Source organism: Eptatretus burgeri, chromosome 9, assembly GCF_056783735.1.
Source record: "Eptatretus burgeri isolate ZD-2024b chromosome 9, Ebu_testis_v1, whole genome shotgun sequence".
NCBI lineage: Eukaryota > Metazoa > Chordata > Myxini > Myxiniformes > Myxinidae > Eptatretus > Eptatretus burgeri.
Window position 1 is genome coordinate 9322084 of NC_140969.1, and position 18110 is coordinate 9340193.

General features: G+C 43.7%; 1 long non-coding RNA gene across 1 annotated transcript in view; it reads left to right on the forward strand.

Annotated features, from left to right (window-relative positions):
* LOC147019497 (uncharacterized) overlaps positions 1 to 15295 on the forward strand; it is a 70400-nt gene extending 55105 nt beyond the window's left edge. The window contains exons 3-5 of the long non-coding RNA XR_015061438.1: positions 10408 to 10473; positions 10566 to 10663; positions 14839 to 15295. This is a non-coding gene — a long non-coding RNA (uncharacterized LOC147019497). The remainder of the gene's footprint in view (positions 1 to 10407; positions 10474 to 10565; positions 10664 to 14838) is intronic.
* The last annotated feature ends 2815 nt before the right edge of the window (positions 15296 to 18110 follow it).

An 18110-nucleotide genomic window follows, 5' to 3' on the forward strand; every position in this document is an offset into this window, starting at 1 on the left:
TATATATATATATACATATATATATATATATATATGTATATATATATATCGATACTCTACTGGTCAGGAGTTTTAGAACACCCCCATTTTTCCAGTTTTTACTGAAATTTAAGCAGTTCAATGTTTCAATGAACTATGATATTAAAGCATAGAACAAACACAAACACTCTCTCGGACTCTCTGGAAAATCCTCTATTTCTCTTTGCCGATGACTCCACCCTCTGCCGTACCATCTGTCATCCCTCAGACCGGCAAGCAGCAGCTTCTTCGCTCACTGCAGATCTGGATAAAATCACAAACTGGTCCAACACGTGGAACATGTCTTTCAATCCAGACAAATCTCACACTCTCACTATGTCTCTTCGAAAGGACCGTTTACAAACCCCCCCATCCACTTTCTCAACAATCCTCTGGAAGAAGTCTTTTCTTTCAAGCTTCTGGGTCTCACTATCTGCCATGACCTTTCCTGGGAAAGTCACATTTCCAACCTTGCCTCAAAAGCCAGTCGCCGACTGGGAATCCTCCGTCGTGCAAAGTCCTTCCTCGGCCCTCTTGAGCTCCTGACCACTTACAAAGCTTTTGTCCGTAGCCTGATGGAGTACTGCTCTCCCCTCTGGGCTGGTGCTCCTGCCTCCCACCTTTCTCGACTTCACGCTGTCGAAACCAGGGCTTTTAAGATCATTGGCATCTCCCGCAATGAAGCTGAGTCTTTGGGCCTCTCACTCAATCACCGCAGGTTGGTCGGTGGTCTTTCTGTCTTCTACCGACTCCTCTCCAGCCTTGCCCCCCCTGCTCTCTCTGTGATTTGTCTCAACCACATTTCCACAGGGCGCTCAAGGTCCGCCAACAACCCCCTTCTGGTAAAACTACCAAAATCACGAATCACTGCTCATCTTCACTCTTTCATTCCTCTTTTTTCCCGCCTTTGGAATAAACTTCCTCACTCTATTCTTTCCCATTCTTCCCTCCAGGCTTTCAAAACAGCTGTTCACCACCACCTCTTATCTTCCCCTATCCAAATCCTCGATCTTTTCTACCCCCGATAATCCACCCAAGCCCACTTCCTTCAATTCTCCTGCTTTCCTTCCTGAAAGTCCCTTTAATGTCCATCTTCCCCTCGCCATGTTCCCCGTCCCATCCCCATCCCTCTCCCTTCCACAGTTCACCTGTGTCTGTTCCCCAATGTTTTGTCCCTTCCACTCCCGCCCCTCTTGTCTCATGCCTCCTTGCTGTGAGTTGTGTGTTAGCTCTCATACGAACCTCGACCAAGGTATACAAAAAAAAAAATAAAAAAAAAAAAAAATAAAAAAAACAATGCCAAAAAAAAAAATCATGGAATCGTTTTGTTGAACAAAATTTAATCTTAATTTTTGACTCATAAAAGTTGCCAACTTTTGCAGATATAAGAGCCGAACATTCTCATGGAATTCTTTCCACAATGGAAAGCAAATATTGGTCGGAAAGTTCTTCCCAACACTGTTGCAGAAGTTCCCACAAATGTGTTGCACTTGTTGGTTGCTTTGCTTTCATCCTTCTGTTCAGTTCATCCCAAACCAGCTCGATGGGGTTTAAGTCTGGAGACTGTGCTGGCCATTCCATGATTTGAAGCCTACCATCTTGTTCTTTTCTTCTAAGGCAGTTCTGACATAGCATGGAAGAATGTTTTTGGTCGTTTTCTTGCTGTAGGATGAACCCCTGACCAACTAGGCGTAGACCAGAGGGTATTGCATGGCGCTGCAAAATGCTGTGGTAGCTATTTTAGTTCAGGGTGCCAGTCACTCTATGCAAGTCGCTGACTCTGGATCGAGCAAAAGAGCCCCAGATCATCATGCTTCCTCCTCCATGTTTGGCAGTTGGTGTCACACACTGAGGAACCATCCTTTTGCCTACTCGACGGTGTACAAAAACCCTGCCTGATGAACCGAAGATTTCAAATTTTGATTCATTGGTCCATAAGACCTTCTTCCAGTTTTCAGTAATCCACTGGTGGTGCTTCATGGCCCAGGCAAGCCTCTTTTTCTTATTTTGCAATCTTAGCAATGGCTTTCTTACTGCCACTCAACCTGTCAAACCTGCAGCTCAAAGTCTTCTCTTCGCAGTTGAAACTGAGACTTCCTTGCTTCGACCAGTGTTAAGCTGTGCTTGAAGCTGCTGTACTGTGAGCCACCTCACCTATCACACAAGCTGTTGACTCTCAGAAACTTGTCTTCTCATTGTGTTGTGGCTTTGGGTCTGCCAGATCTCTTCCTGTCAGAGTTTCCTCCAGTTTCCAAATGCCTTTTGATGGTGTAGGAAACTGTACTCACTGACACCTTGGCTTTCGTTGCAATTTCCCCAAAGGAAAGACCTACACTTTTAAGGGTTATAATTGTCTGTCTGTCTGTCTTCCTTTGCTAATTGTATTTTTCTCGCCATTATGATAGCAATATACTCCTTCCTGCAGTGCAATATCGTCCAAGTAATGCTTCAGAGGGTGAAGTAACACAGTCTCTTCCAACCCTGCTTTTATACAGAGGGTTTGTATCGAATCAACGAAAGTTGGGACACCTGCATGAATTGTTTGCATCAACTTTCAAGGGTTAATTTACTTCCATATCTGCAGAACAGCTGCAGTTACTAACCCATTACTTGTTCCCTGAAAAGGGCCTTTTTAACAACTCTGAAATTTACATTACAAGAAAAAGTATCAAAAAGGAAAACCCTTTTGGATGAAGCTTTTGAAAGAGAAAATAAAATCATCAGCAATAAGCAAGGAGAAATTTGTATTTTTTTCAACAACCCTAAACATGTAAATCTTGATGAAATAAAGGATGTTAATATTGTTACAAATTTGGATGTTTACTCCACTCAACATACAGGTCCTATAGCTCAGTTATATCGATAAGTAAATGTTGATAGATAGCTCCCTTTTCCCTTGTCTAATGGGTAAATCAATGTTCATGCACTGTGAGTTACTTTTGATAGTTAGGATTTCCTTTTATTTGTAACACCATCAGCAACGACAGCAACGGATTACTACAGCTCTGCAGAGAACAATAACAACCCTCTGCTCCCGGATTCTCTGTGCGCTCAGTGGGGGAGGGGTCATACCCCCACCCACCGATGCGCTGGGCAGCGCGCCAAGTGGGGGAGGGGTCGAGCCGTGCCGGAGCGCATAAAAGGGGATTCAGTCAATCGGTATAGGAGAAGCTGGTCTTGGTCATCATCTTCTTCCTCCTCCTCCTCCGCCACACGATCGAGAGCTTGAGAGACGCCAGTCCCTGACAAGGACCGCAAGGGTTTGGCGCCATGCCTCTCTCGGCGAACAGGCGAGCTTGAGGGACACCATCCCCCCACAAGAACCGCAAGGGTCGCTCGCCGGTGTCTGGGTTTGGCTTGCCTCTCGCTGGTGCCCGGGTCGACGCGAAGACCACAGGTGGTGGACAGGTCCGAGATAGACCCTGGTCTTTAGCTCGTCCTATCCCTCTGAGCTGAAGGCCTCAATAAAGGCTGTAGCCACCACTTATTTGGGTGTGTGCATATGTGTGTTCGTGGCACCAGTCAGCTAAGTAGTGAATTATATAAGTGCTTTTTGCCTGTATATACATGCATTTATTAATATTCGGTTTAACTCTGCCCTTATGTGCTCCCCTCATCCCCCCATTGTAAATAAACATCCCCATTTGTGAAATGTTTCAGCTCGTTCGTGTCTATTCCTTCATTGACTTAGCGTGTTGCGTGTTGGAAAATTAGCCAGGTCGTTACCGTTGTAACGGGATATTTGGGACCGACGGATCTCTGAGATCAAACCGCTCGGATCGCACAAGGAACGAGTACGCTAAGCGGCTCGTTCCGCACGAGCATTGTCGAGGGTGAATTTCCCCGGTAGTTTGGACCACATGGGTATTTAGGTGAATTGAAATTGGCAATCGACCCTACCCCACGCGGTCTGTCTATTGGCGAACTTCGGTCCAATAAGGGACCCGTACTTTTCCGGAGTTTTCCGAAAAGGTACAATCTAAATTCCGGGCGATCAGTCGAGCCGACTCTACTGCTCCATCTAGCGGTCGTGCCCACAGCCGACGCCCGGCCCCGCAACAATATATCAGGTGAAATGACATTTCATTCAGTAGTAGTTAAGGACCATTTTAAAATTACCTTTTAATATTAAAAATGTAGTAGTTGCATCTGTTAATGAAAAAAAGTATATGGATACTGATGGTAATGTTTTTTTTCGATGAATTAAACGAGTCATGATTCAAGTGAAGATTATGATCATGATGACAGTATCTTTGTTGGAACAGAAGAGAGTTATGATACCGAGAGTTTGTGTTCAAACGATAGTACTGAATGTAGTTTTATAGATGATTGTGAAAGCAGCAATGGAAGTACCGAAGATGACACCGAAGATGAATTTTATTTGAAGTAAAGTTTTACTTTATAAATATTATCGTATACTACATCTTGAGCCTCTTGAATTCCCTGATTCTCCACATGACAAACTTGAGAATTGTCCTGCATGTGATAGAGTGGGATTAAACACAAGTCAAAAGCCTATAAACAATGTATATTCTGTGATTATCTTCTAATTAATGGAAATAAAAAATATAAAAAGGAGCATAACTGTTTCAAAATTACACCAAAAATGAATTACTTCACAAGATTAAGAAGAGAAATGAATGTCAAGTACGAGGGTGATAATACACCTTTTCTTACAAGAGAAGAGACTGAACAAATGAGGGTAATGTTGAAAGGATTGATGATATATATTATTCACGATTGTCATTTTCAGGGAAATATCATCACAAGATATTGTATAAATAAAATAATGGATTATCTTGAAATTAAACCTGAATTCAGGATAAAACAGAGTTTCTAAAAAAGCCAATAAAATATTTATACAATTTATTTTCTAAATATATAAATTAATGATTTTTTTTTTACCTGTTTGGGAAAATCTTACTATAATTCACCCTCTGTCCATCTGTCTGTTCCAAGATACCACAAAAACGGCTGAACCGATTACAACCATTTTTTTGGTGTGTAATCCTGGGACCTCTTGGAGTAAAATAGGCATCTTACTATAATTCACCGTCCGTCCATCTGTATGTTCTCAGGTACCGCAATAACGGCTGAACCGATCGCAACCATTTTTGGGGGGTGTAATGCTGGGGCGCCTTGGAGTAAAATAGGCATTAACATGACCCCCTTGACAGCTCCCATAGGGAGCGGGTGCTTCTAGTAAGATAAAATTTAACAACCATAAAAATCTTCCAAATTCATAAAGATGTCTAATAGTTGGTTCAAGCGGATGTGGAAAAACCTGCTTGCTTTTTAAAATGTTGCTTACTCACAACTTTTTAGATTATGATAATTTAATCATTTTCACAGTCAAGTTTTCAACATGAGTATCGACTACTCTCACAAGGTTTTAATGCAGGTCTTCAAAAAGAAGACATCATTTGTTTGTTTAAACTTCAAAAGGAACTAATTTTTAACAACAATGAAGATACAAGAAGCACCCGTTCCCTACGAGAGCCGTCAAGGGGGTCATGTTATTATATTTATGACTATTTTACTCCAAGCTGTCCTAGGATTACACACCCCGAAAATAGTTGCAATTGGTTCAGTCGTTTTGGGGGTACCTGGGAACAGACAGACGGACAGACGTTGAATTATCATAAGACTAGAAGCACCTGCTCCCTCCGGGAGCCGTCAAGGGGGTCATGTTATTATATTTATGACTATTTTACTCCAAGCTGTCCTAGGATTACACACCCCGAAAATGGTTGCAATTGGTTCAGTCGTTTTGGGGGTACCTGGGAACAGACAGATGGACAGACGTTGAATTATCATAAGACTAGAAGCACCTGCTCCCTCCGGGAGCCGTCAAGGGGGTCATGTTATTATATTTATGCCTATTTTACTCCAAGAGTTCCCAGGATTACACACCCCAAAAATGGTTGCGATCGGTTCAGCCGTTTTTGTGGTATCTTGGAACAGACAGACGGTGAATTATAGTAAGATTTCTCAGTTTTTGGAAACCTAAACTTTTGTTTTTTTAACCTCTGGCAGTTTACCGCTTCGCTTTGTACCATTTCAGGTTATTCACTGGACTTGAACTGCTTAAATTTCAGTAAAAACTGAAAATTGGGAGTGTTCTAAAACTTTTCACTGGTAGAGTCTCTTCTTCTTCTTCTTTCGGCTGCTCCCGTTAGGGGTCGCCACAGCGGATCATCCGTATGATCCGCATAGTGATTTGGCACATGTTTTACGCCGGATGCCCTTCCTGACGCAACCCTGGTCGCCTCTTACAACACAGGGATATGGTACACCTATTTTAACCGGGGTATACACCAGCCCAGTATACTGGTACTCATTTCGCCGACCTCGGAAGGATGACAGGCTGAGTCAACCCCCTGGTGTATTAATTCAGTGGCCCAACGGGGCTTGAACTCAGGTCCTTTTGGATCCCAAGCCGCTGCCCTAACCACTGCGCCAACACCAGGCTGGTAGAGTATATATATATATATATATATGTATATATATATATATATATATATATATATATATATATATATATATATATATATATATATATATATATATATATATATATATATATATATATATACATATATACATACATACATACATACATACATACATACATACATACATACATACATACATACATATACACATAGTGCTATGGATTACAGAATCGAATCCGACTAATGCACCTAACATCCAGGTCCTCAGACAGTTATTTCCATAAATACATGTAAAGAAGAGACCCATCCCCTTATCTGGTGGGATTCTGACTCTTTGATGCATTGGAGAAGGGTGGAGAACAGATTTCCCGTCTTCTCTTATGGGATGACCTTTTCTTCTTTACGACACGTTCATGACATATTATTTTACGTCAGTTTTCATTTCTGCTTGAGTGATATTCACCGTTCGTGCATGCGATAAGATAGCCAGCCGTTAGTCCAACGGATACTCATTCTATTCCATTTCCGTCAATACACATTGGCTTGGAAATACACAATATATTTACACATTTTATTTTGGTAATCAAGGCACATTGGACTTTCAGGACATTTGATTAAACACACCACAAGCTTTTTCTGGACAGTTTATTCTGACGGTCAGACATGGATGTGGATCATTTACCTCAGACATCCACCTTTTTCCATCGACGTTTGACACCCCGTTCAGCAACTCTTTGGATGCGAACTGGCTCTTGTTCGTGTCGGGCTGAACAGAGAGATGGTAATTACCCTTTGACGTTTTGTGAGCACTTCACATTTTCACTCGGTTATTCTGGCAAATGGCTGCTTTCTGGTGTTCATCCAGTGCCCCGAGCGTGGCGTCGTAAGCCAGGCCTGTGTTACTTGGGAGTTGCATCTTGCTCGATGGTGAGAAAAGAATGATCGCAATAATTGACAATCGGAGGTCACGTGCAACGATGCGCCAATAGGCAAGACGGATTTGGCTAAAGTCTGCTTTAGGCTCCACCCACACTGGTCACCTATAAAAAGAATGGGAAGACTGCCTTCCTGTCAGTTGATGATAGCTCCTGAGAGTTGGTGATAGCTCCTGACAGTTAGTGACAGCTATTGATGGTTGGTAACAGCTCCTGATAGCTCCTGACGGTTCCTTACAGCTCCTGACTGCTGGTTACAGCTCCTGATAACTCTTGACAGTTGGTGACAGTTGGACAGTTCTTGTTGGTTCTGCTCGGTACCTGGCTCTTGGCATACCTGATTTTTGGCGTCCCTGGTTCTTGGGAGTGACGACATGACGTCGATTGGTATTCGAGCCTGTTTGCGGGTGGGTGCACGGCGAGGCAGGCATCTGCTCTTTGTCAATTTTTCTATAACTGTTTGTTGAATTCTTTCTTTGTTTGAGGATATTTTGTTGATTGATTCTTTTGATTGATTTGAGGTCTTCCATTTACACCACAAGGAAATAAAAAGTTTTTCAGTTTATATATTTTTCTGAATAATAAATTCCTTGTTGACGTTTCAACCTGTCCATGCTTGTCCTTTTCTTCCATTGATCCAGCATTGTCTGAACCTAGATTGACTGGGAGGTAATTACCAAACTAATTAACCTGTCACAGTTGGCATGCACCAGTGGTAAATGCTCGGCCACCATACTTAAGATCTAATCAAGATAAGATTGGTGCATCGCTGAGGGTGCGCTGCCCATTCAGGAAGCCACATGACCTCTAGTTAAATGGCAAATTAGATGGTGGACACTGGAATCGTGGTTAACAATTGGCGTTTGTGGTTGTTAAGCAACCCACTGCATCACACAGTTAATTGTGAGTGCTGGCCCCAGGTCCGGCACTTCCGAGGAGAAATGAGGATTAAACCCCTCATAATTCACTCGGTATATGTGGCCGTAACAATATATACATACATATGTATATGTATATGTGTATATGTCAATCGCACCTCCTGGCTGTTATGGTGAGCATCGCCGCGGATTATGTCTCACCTGGTAAAACTGCACATTCCGTAAAGAACAACCATCGCTCTGCCACCCAGACAATTGTTCCCGCAAATGCAAACCATTCAACCAGAAGGCATGTGGTGCAATCGGCGGGTCAATCAAATTATGACGAGCACTCCCCCGATCTCCAAAGAACATAAAGTCCTGCACCTTTGTGGATTATGCAATTTACCGTGTGAGATAATCTACGGCGATGCTCACAATAACAGCCAGAAGGTGTGATTGACATTTTAAACAACGAATGTGGTCATCATTTGTTAGATATTTATCGGTATGCCATCCTGATGAGGGAAAATAAACCCAAATTCAGGACAGCATGCCGTTGAAGTCACGGGGACTCACTCCTCTGGAGGGGTCCAATTATATGACCATGCATTCTGGTCTTTCAGAGTTAGGATGTGTGTGTGTGTGTGTGTGTGTGTGTGTGTGTGTGTGTGTGTGTGTGTGTGTGTGTGTGTGTGTGTGTGTGTGTGCGCGTGCGTGCGTGTGCGTGTGCGTGTGCGTGTGCGTGTGCGTGTGCGTGTGCGTGTGCGTGTGCGTGTGTTTGTTTGACCATGTGCTTCAGCCTTTGGGCTGAGGGGCATGTGTGTGCCAACGGGATAGTCTTGTTTAAATGTTTTGTTTTTTTAATCGTTTTTTTGTATAAAAAGGTGCTCAACATATTTCGGTGTGTGTTCGGTCACGTGTGCTACTCCTGTGCTACGTTACACAGTTTGCTTTGCACGCACTATCACGCTGCTAAACACAATAGAAAATACATCCTTTTCTTCTTTGTATTAACTGGTTGATGGATCAAAGTATGAAGTGCAGGACCCCCAGCATTGTACAGATGGTGTCGTGCGGTACCTCGGTGTCATCTGGGGTGATTTTTATTATTATTATTATTATTATTATTATTATTATTATTATTATTACTATTTTTACACAAAATCACATTGTTTCCCCTTTTTGTGTGATCTGCTTTCATTGAGGATGTTATTTCATTTCATTTTGAGCTTGGAGTGATATTATTTTCCATAGAAAAGCGAATGGGATGTTGTTTGTTTGTTTGTGACTCCTCTGAGCTCCCAAGGTTATTCACGACGAAACTTTATAGGATCACATGTTTTCACCACGATATACCTTACGATGGGTTTTAAACAGTCATTTTCTCACAATTCATAACTAACCTGACACAGGGAAGGGTGAGAGTCTGGAGGCAGGGGAGGGGTGAGATGAGGGAGGGGAATGGGTAGGTTGGGATGAGGCAGGGGAGGGGTGGATGAGGCAGGGGAGGAGTGGGATGATGGAGGGGAGGGATGGGATGAGGGAGGGGAAGGTGTGGAAGGATGGACCTGTCATTGTGGGTACATTTGATTGTATATATCAACAGAGTAGCTACTGTAAGATGGTGTCAAAGAACCCCACCCCCCCCTAACAGCTCCCCCCCAATACTGTTATTCATGCCCCTTACTCAGCATTCATCATGCCAATTCTTCCCAAAGTGTTAGATATTGGTTTGAATAATAGAAAAGGACAGGCAGTGGAAGGTATTGAAGTTTTATATATGACCATCATACAACCACAAGGTCACAGAAAATCCTTGTCATAAAAGCCAGTGCTCCTTCCTGCAGGCAGCAAGGCCAACATCAGCACAGCAAATGCGTTTGTATAATCAGGTAATGGGACACCAAATCCTTTTTATGTCTCATGTTTGTTCTGTTAAAAGGAAAAGATGATTGAACTTCGTATTGCCTGGCAGAAATCAATGCTCATTTAATTACTGGACTTTTCAACTGAATACTCTTATTTAAGCCTTGAATTTTGTAACAATGAAATCAAGAAGAGACCTGCCCTTTTCCCACAACATGATGGAGTGACTGTATGGTTTGACTCCTGCTTTGATTCAACCACATTGTGTGTCAGTGCCTGCAGGTTGAAATCCGATACATATGCAGAGAGAACATTTTGTGGCTACATTGAAACCCCCTTGTACGTCCGCATCTCCCTGCCAAGTGACCTTTCAGTTTGGGTTTCCATTGCTCGTGACCAGATATGATTCCCCTTGATTTGTCTTCCGGCAGGTCTGTGCGGTTTTCTTGGATGACTTGCTTTTATCCATCGATTAGAACATTCCCTCAAACTTCCAGATGACTGGGCCATGCCTTCCTAAAGAAAGCAGGTGATTATTATGATGTGAACTTCAGCAATTACCCTTTTATGTGCTGCAAACGAAAGAAGAATAAGTGGAAGAAACATCTGAGCTTTGTGTTATATTCTATTGAGTTTCATCAAATCTAAAGTATAAATATCAATAACGACAACCAGTACAAGCCCACCAACCTGTACAATGCAAGTAAACTATATATCCCCTATATATATATATATATATATATTTTTTTTTTTTTTACATCTTTGTAAGGACTCTGCTCTCGGAATAACCGAAGAGCCCCTGCAAAGGACCTCTGGCAATCCAAGAATAAGAGTCATGAAAATCTTTATGACGTCATTCATTTCCTGGAAGCCCGTGGGCCCTTCACCTGCTGTCTTCTGGAAAGTGCAGCATTAATCCGATTTACACACATAAGGCTTTCCATTCCAATTTTCCTTCTCCACTTGGTTATCACAAACTGAAACTTTGAAAATGGCCTATTTTTCTTCACTATAGCTTATGAAGAATGATAAATATATATAATAATAATAATAAGTGTGTGACTGTGTGTGTGTGTGTGTGTGTGTGTGTGTGTGTGTGTGTGTGTGTGTGTGTGTGTGTGTGTGTGTGTGTGTGTGTGTGTGTGTGTGTGTGTCAGTGTGTCTCTTCCATAACTCCAAAACTATAAAAACCTAACAGCCTGAAACTTTGCGTGCACACTAAGAAAACTCCAAGGAAGTACAGGAGTGAAAATTGCGTGTTTGGGTTCATTAAAACACCCATTTTGAAGATAATTAACAGCCTTATATAAATATATCCTTCATCAAGCACATCCTCAGTCACCTCGCTCTCAATGGGGTCGAAAGGCGCATCCTGGGTTACCTCCATCCATCCATTGGGACCATACTCTGTACAGACCGTTGGTGCTGCCGAAGCAGTCTCCTTCGCTATTGGGCACAATCCAGGATGGGTCACCACTCCCACGCAGAATACTCGAATGGGTTACCTCGCTGGGGATACGACCTACAAATCTCTGGATACATCACAATGCTTATAAACGCCCGGGGACGCAAGTGTTTGTGCCTTTTTAAAAAAAAAAAAATTGTGCGCATGTGATAAGCTTTAGAATGTCTTAACCTGATCCAAATTTCAAAATTTAAACTGTGGGATTGACCTTAACAGCAGTTCCACCTGCTATGGAAGTGTTCGTTTGTCCAATTCGGACATTGTTTGACATTGTGGACGTTTCTAGGAAGTGTGTGTTTAATAAAACAGTTCAGCGATCGCTAATCGCTTGCCAAACCAGTCGTTCCTCATCACCCGTTTCATCAGAGTGCTTTCTTTAGTGCTTAGGCCACTTGGCGAGTGCTCTATAATATTCACATTGTCACTGAATATATCAATCAACTTGAACAAAGTTCAGTGCCCATTCACCAGCATCTAGCCATGCGGTGACCTGGGCGATGAGGTGGTTCGCTCGCTGAAAATGTGTAATTTTATTTCACATGACGGTTCCCCTTTTTCGACAATCTTATTTCATGATTCGACCCACCACTTATGGCAAAGATAGATACATATAAAAAATTAAACGTTTCGTTTTTAAAAGTTTCTTCAACCATTTTGTATGAATGCTTGCTTGGGTGGTGAAGGCACATGGCAAATGGTGAAGGCACATGGCGAGTGCTCTTCAAGCTTTGATGGTGATATGGCCGCTCAGTTCTCTGTGGAGATCACAGTAGGATAGCTGAGACATATACATGCTCACTCTGAGCTATCTACCTTAGGTTCGAATCTCAACGCAGCTATAAACGGTCATCCCGGTGTCCTCACTCCAAGCTCCCCCACCTCTCCTCCAACATTGCTCCCCCTCCCTCCTCCCTCCACTCCATCCGCCCTTCCCTGTTCCCTCCCCTTCCTCCTCTCTCTCCTCTCTCTCTCTCTCTCTCTCCCCTCTCTTTCTCTGCCTCCGCTCTCTCTCCTCTCCTTCCTCTTTCTCTCTCCCTTCCTCCTCTCTCTCCCTCTCTCTCTCTCTCTCTCTCTCTCTCTCTCTCTCTCTCTCTCTCTCTCTCTCTCTCTCTCTCTCTCTCTCTCTCTCTCTCTCTCTCTCTCTCTCTCTCTCTCTCTCTCTCTCTCTCTCTCTCTCTCTCTCTCTCTCTCTCTCTCTCTCTCTCTCTCTCTCTCTCTCTCTCTCTCTCTCCCGTCCTCCTCTCTCTCTCCTTCTTCTCTCCCTCCCCTCTCTTTCCCCTCCTTCCTCCCCTCCCCTTCATATTTCCATTAGTGAAGTGAGGAATTAATGGGGATGGGAATGAAAATGTAACTCGTGCATACTGCAATCTTTATTTTGAGACGTTCTCAGCAAATTTAGCTTCAAGAACACCATGAATATTATTTTTTAACACTGTTTAAAGTTTAGTTAGGTTTAACCCTGTTACTGCTAACGGAAGTACCATTTAATTATATTTCGTTGCATTTTAGTTGAGTCATCTTCACTTAAATGTAAAAGCAAGCTTCTCGGAAAATCCTCAAGGCCAGGAGAAAGTTCCAACTCTTTGTAAATCCAAATTGACTGATGATTATAAAGTTTTGAATAGTAAGTCTAAATCCAATGGAAAACTGTTTTAACAAAGACTTTTAAAATGGTTTTAACAATGTTTCACGAAAAACACAATGCCACATAAATCTATCAGTTTGTATGGTTTGTCGATAGCTGCACATTTGTGTTTCACTCATTTCAAAACACTGTTTACTCTTTCTGGCCACTTTATTAGAACAAGTATATACTAATCCATCCATCCATCCGGATCTAACTCTGTGCAGAGCGTAGGTGCTGCCCAAGCAGTCTCCTTGGCTATAGGGTACAATCCTGGATGGGTCGCCACTCCGACACAGGATACCAGCAAGCTGGCACTCATTTTGCCGACCTCGGACGGATGACAGGCAGAGTCAACCCCACCTGGTATTAATTCAACAGCCAAGTGGGATTTGAAATCAGGATCATGGGATCCCAAGCCCACCACCCTAACCATTTAGCCAACACCAGGCATATATACGAATGGATATTACATTTATCCACTAAAAATTCAAATTGGTTTGATTTCTCAAAGTCCAGCAAATTGAGTTGGTCATGTGATGTGAGATAGTGATACTTCCACTTGATTCGACTGCTCTCGAAGGTAATACCCCACACCGAGGAAACGGGAAATGGCAAATGGTTTTCAATAAATGAGAAAAGGTCAGAGATCAGACAAAATCGAAACACGAGTACAGTACGAGAGACATATCAGACAGGTTCTAAAGCAGTCATTAAAACCGTGACAATTGGTGATCAGCGAGCTCGCCATTTTTGATGAAGATCCCTCTGAAGCTGAAACCTAATGCTCAGCAATGAGCTTTTTCTTATTATCAGCAAATTAGCAAATAATTGCGAATAAATTGTACAAATAATTGCCTTACATGTGTCGACTTCCTTTCCTCAAAAATATCATAGGTTTTGCTTTGTTGACAATGATTTGTCCTCTTATTGACAATGACCAACCATTACAGTCCGTGCACGTCGCAAGAGGTAACAACGGATGACACCGATTCATCTAAGCTTGGTTTGACCAAACAAAAGGAGACTTTTTTCCTTCCCAGGCGAGAGGAAGGAGATTGCTAGATGTTATGGAAGGACAAACGAGTCTGAGAGTTATGTTTTTCAGGAAGCAGCACAATAGGAGAGAGACTATGTATCATTATGTCGGTTATTTAGTTTACTGATAATATCTTGCAATTCGAGCATGTGCTCACATTATTTAGAGAGATGTTAATAACTCATTTTGTGTTTCCATTGAACAAATTCTGAAAGATGCACTGATGCTGACTTGGGTGTGGCACCCTATGCTGGTATTGGCTTTATGGCTGGAGTGATGGGCTTTGGATCCTAGGGTCCTGAGTTCAAATCATACAAACCATCGAGGTTGGCAAAAATGAGTACCAGGTTGTTGGTATCTTGTCGGAGTGGTGACCTGTCCAGGAGTGTGCCCAACAGCCCAGGAGACTGCTTAGGCAGCACCAATGCTCTGCACAGAGTATGGTCACAATGGATGGATGGATGGATGGGTGTGGCACTCCACCATGCTTCTCTGACATTTTATCCACTGTAAATGCTCTTTTCTCTAATCACATGCTCTAATGAATTCTGTCTTTCTTTCCTTCTCTGTCTGCAGTTATCACCTGTCTAACTGCCCTGCAGATGAGTCATTTAGCATTTTTGCAAAAGCATGTTGTTGAGCATTTAGACAAATTTGTTTCACGGGGAACCTACTGTTGGATGTTCACAAACTAGTTCTGAATTAACACTTATCACTTTGACTTATTGGTATTTACTCAACCTCATTATGGACACAGCCCAACCACACCTTGAAATGGGATGTGTAGATTTCACATTTCAATAACTAAAAAGACTAATTAAAGAAACAAATAAATAAATGTTAAAGGCAATTAATTAATTAATAGAGATGATTTTATTGCCATATGTAGCACCACATGAATCTATGGACATCCAGGCTTTCAATAACATCTTGGATGCTGCTATCTTGTCTGTACCTGTTTGTGGTGAGGATGTTGAGGTCACGGAGAGATTCACTTACCTTAGCAGTGATATTCATGTCTCCACATGTTGTGAGCCAGAGGTTAATAGACGTCTGGGTCGGGCCTGGGGAGTCATGGATTCACTGGATAATGGGGTGTGGCGCTGCCGGTACCTGTACAGGAGGACGAAAGTCGGAGTCTTTAAGTCGTTGATGCTTCCAGTCTTGCTCTATATGTGAGAGTTGGACTCTGACCAAGGATCTGAGACTGTGACTTAACTGCTTTGGTACCAGGTCTCTTCGGAGAATCCTTGGCTATCGCTGGTCGGACTTTGTGTCCAACGAGCGGTTGCTGAGACAGTCAAATGAGATTTATTACCTGCATCGTCCGTGAGTGTCAGCTGCGGCTGTATGGACATGTGGCTCGTTTTCCTGACTCTGATCCTGCTCACCAGATTCTCTCAGCGAGGGAGTCTCATAAGTGGAGGAGGCCAGTGGGTCGACCACGTGCCTCATGGTTACAGCAAGTTGATCGGCATCTCAAGGAATTGGGATGGGCCAGGCATCTGCCTGGGGGATGGTCAGCCGGAGGCCCCTGGAGTACAGGTGGAAAGTGGACGCAGCTACGCGCTGCTCCGGCACATGCTCCCAGACTTGACCTGATGAATATCACAGTAACAACATTGGAATTCTTTGAATACAAGTGCTCTCAAATAAAAACATAATTTGACGAAAGAAAAAAACAAACGTAAAAATCAAGATTCATGGTTTAGAAGTCGAACCACACCAGGATAAAAACGATTCCTGAAACGGTTAGTGGATGTTTTAATACTGTGATACTGATGGCCAGAATGTAGTGGTTCAAACATGTTTAAGGCAGGATGACTAGAATCTTTGACAATATTTGAGGCTTTGGCAAAACATCTGGACGTGAAGATAACTTCGAACACAGGTAGGTCAACACCCATGATCCTCTGCACAACATGAACGACTCTTTCCAACAAATTGAGGTCATGTGCAGTGATGTTGCCGAACCAAACAGTAATCGATCCTGTGAAAACACTTTCAATTTGAAGGGCACTCGGTAGAGTGCATACCTTGGCCAGGCTGAACAGTTTGCATCCTGCATTGCACTGATAGGCCGGATCTGGATCTGCACCTGAACCGAAACCTAATTGGGTTGTTCTTGTCACCTAACCAACTCATCCACCAAGGAAAGACTGAGTCAGGTCAGGTCAGGTATGGGAGCATGTGCCAGAACAGCGCGTTGCCGCGTCCACTTTCCGCCGGGACTCCAGGGGCCTCCGTCTGGCCTTCCCCCAGGCAGATGCCAGGCCCATCCCCATATCCTTGAGATGCTGGTCAACCTTCTGCAACCACGAGGCACGTGGTCGGCCCATTGGCCTCCTCCACTCACGAGACTCCCCCGCTGAGAGAATCTGGTGAGCAGGATCAGCGTCAGGAAAACGAGCCACATGTCCATACAGCCGCAACTGATGCTCACAGACCATGCAGGTAACAAATCTCATCCGAGTCTCTCTCAGCAATCGCTCGTTGGACATAAAATCTGACCAGTGATAGCCAAGGATTCTCCGAAGAGACCTGGTACCAAAGGAATTAAGTCTCCATCTTAGATCCTTGGTCAGAGTCCAAGTCTCGCATCCATAGAGCAAGACTGGAAGCACCAAGGACCTGAAGACTCGGACTTTCGTCCTCCCACACAGGTACCGGCAGCGCCATACCCCATGATCCAGTGAATCCATGACTCCCCAGGCCCAACCCAGACGTCTATTGACCTCTGACTCACAGGCAGCAGAGACATGAATATCACTGCCAAGGTAAGTGAATCTCTCCACGACCTCAACATCCTCACCACAAACAGACACAGACAGGACAGCAGCATCCAAGATGTCACCGAAAGCCTGGATCTTAGTTTTGACCCAAGAAACCTGTAATCCCAGCGGCTCTGACTCCTCATTCAGCACCTAGAGGGCCCCCAAAAGGATATCTAAAGTCTCTGCAAAGATGACTGCATCATCTGCGAAATCAAGGTCCGAGATCTTGACATTCCCAAACGATGCACCGCAGCTTGATCTTTCCAACATCCTCCCTAAAATCCAGTCCATACAAATGCTGAAAAATGTGGGGGCCAGTACACACCCCCGACAAACTCCAGTAACAACTGGAAATAAGTCAGAGATGGAACTACCACATCTCATAGCACTCTCAGTACCAGAGTAGAGTTCAGACATCAGATCGATCAGTTTTGGTGGCACCTCACGAAGACCAAGAATCCTCCAGAGGACATCCCGATTCACTGAATCGAACGCTTTACAGAGATCAACATAGGCTGAAAGCAGCCCCTGCCAAAACTATTGTCTGCGTTCGGTGAGGACACGAAGAGCAAGGATACGGTCAATCGTTGACCTCTTTGGTGTAAAGCCTGACTGCTCTGGATGCTGGTGCTCAAGCAGATGGTGGCGAACCCTATCAAGAATTATCCGAGCAAAGACCTTGCCCGGCACTGAGACCAGCGTCACCCCTCGGTAGTTGTTGCAGTCTTGGCGATCACCCTTCCCTTTCCAGAGAGGGACAACAAGGCCCCTCTTCTAATCAGTTGGGATGATGCCTGTGTTCCAGGCAGAGCACAAATCTGCATGCAACGACATGAGTGCAGCATTTCCACCAGCCTTGAGAAGTTCAGCATGGATGCCACAGATCCCTGGAGCTTTGCCCCGTTTCAACTGGTTCACCGCAGCCCGTGTTTCCACAAGCGAAGGTGGACCACAGTTGATTGGAGGGTCAGCAACAGGGATTGTAACACCCTTGACGTCCAACTCGACAGCTGGGGGATCAGCCTGGTACAACCGCTCAAAGTAACCAGCCCAGCGGGCCTTCACTACGGACTC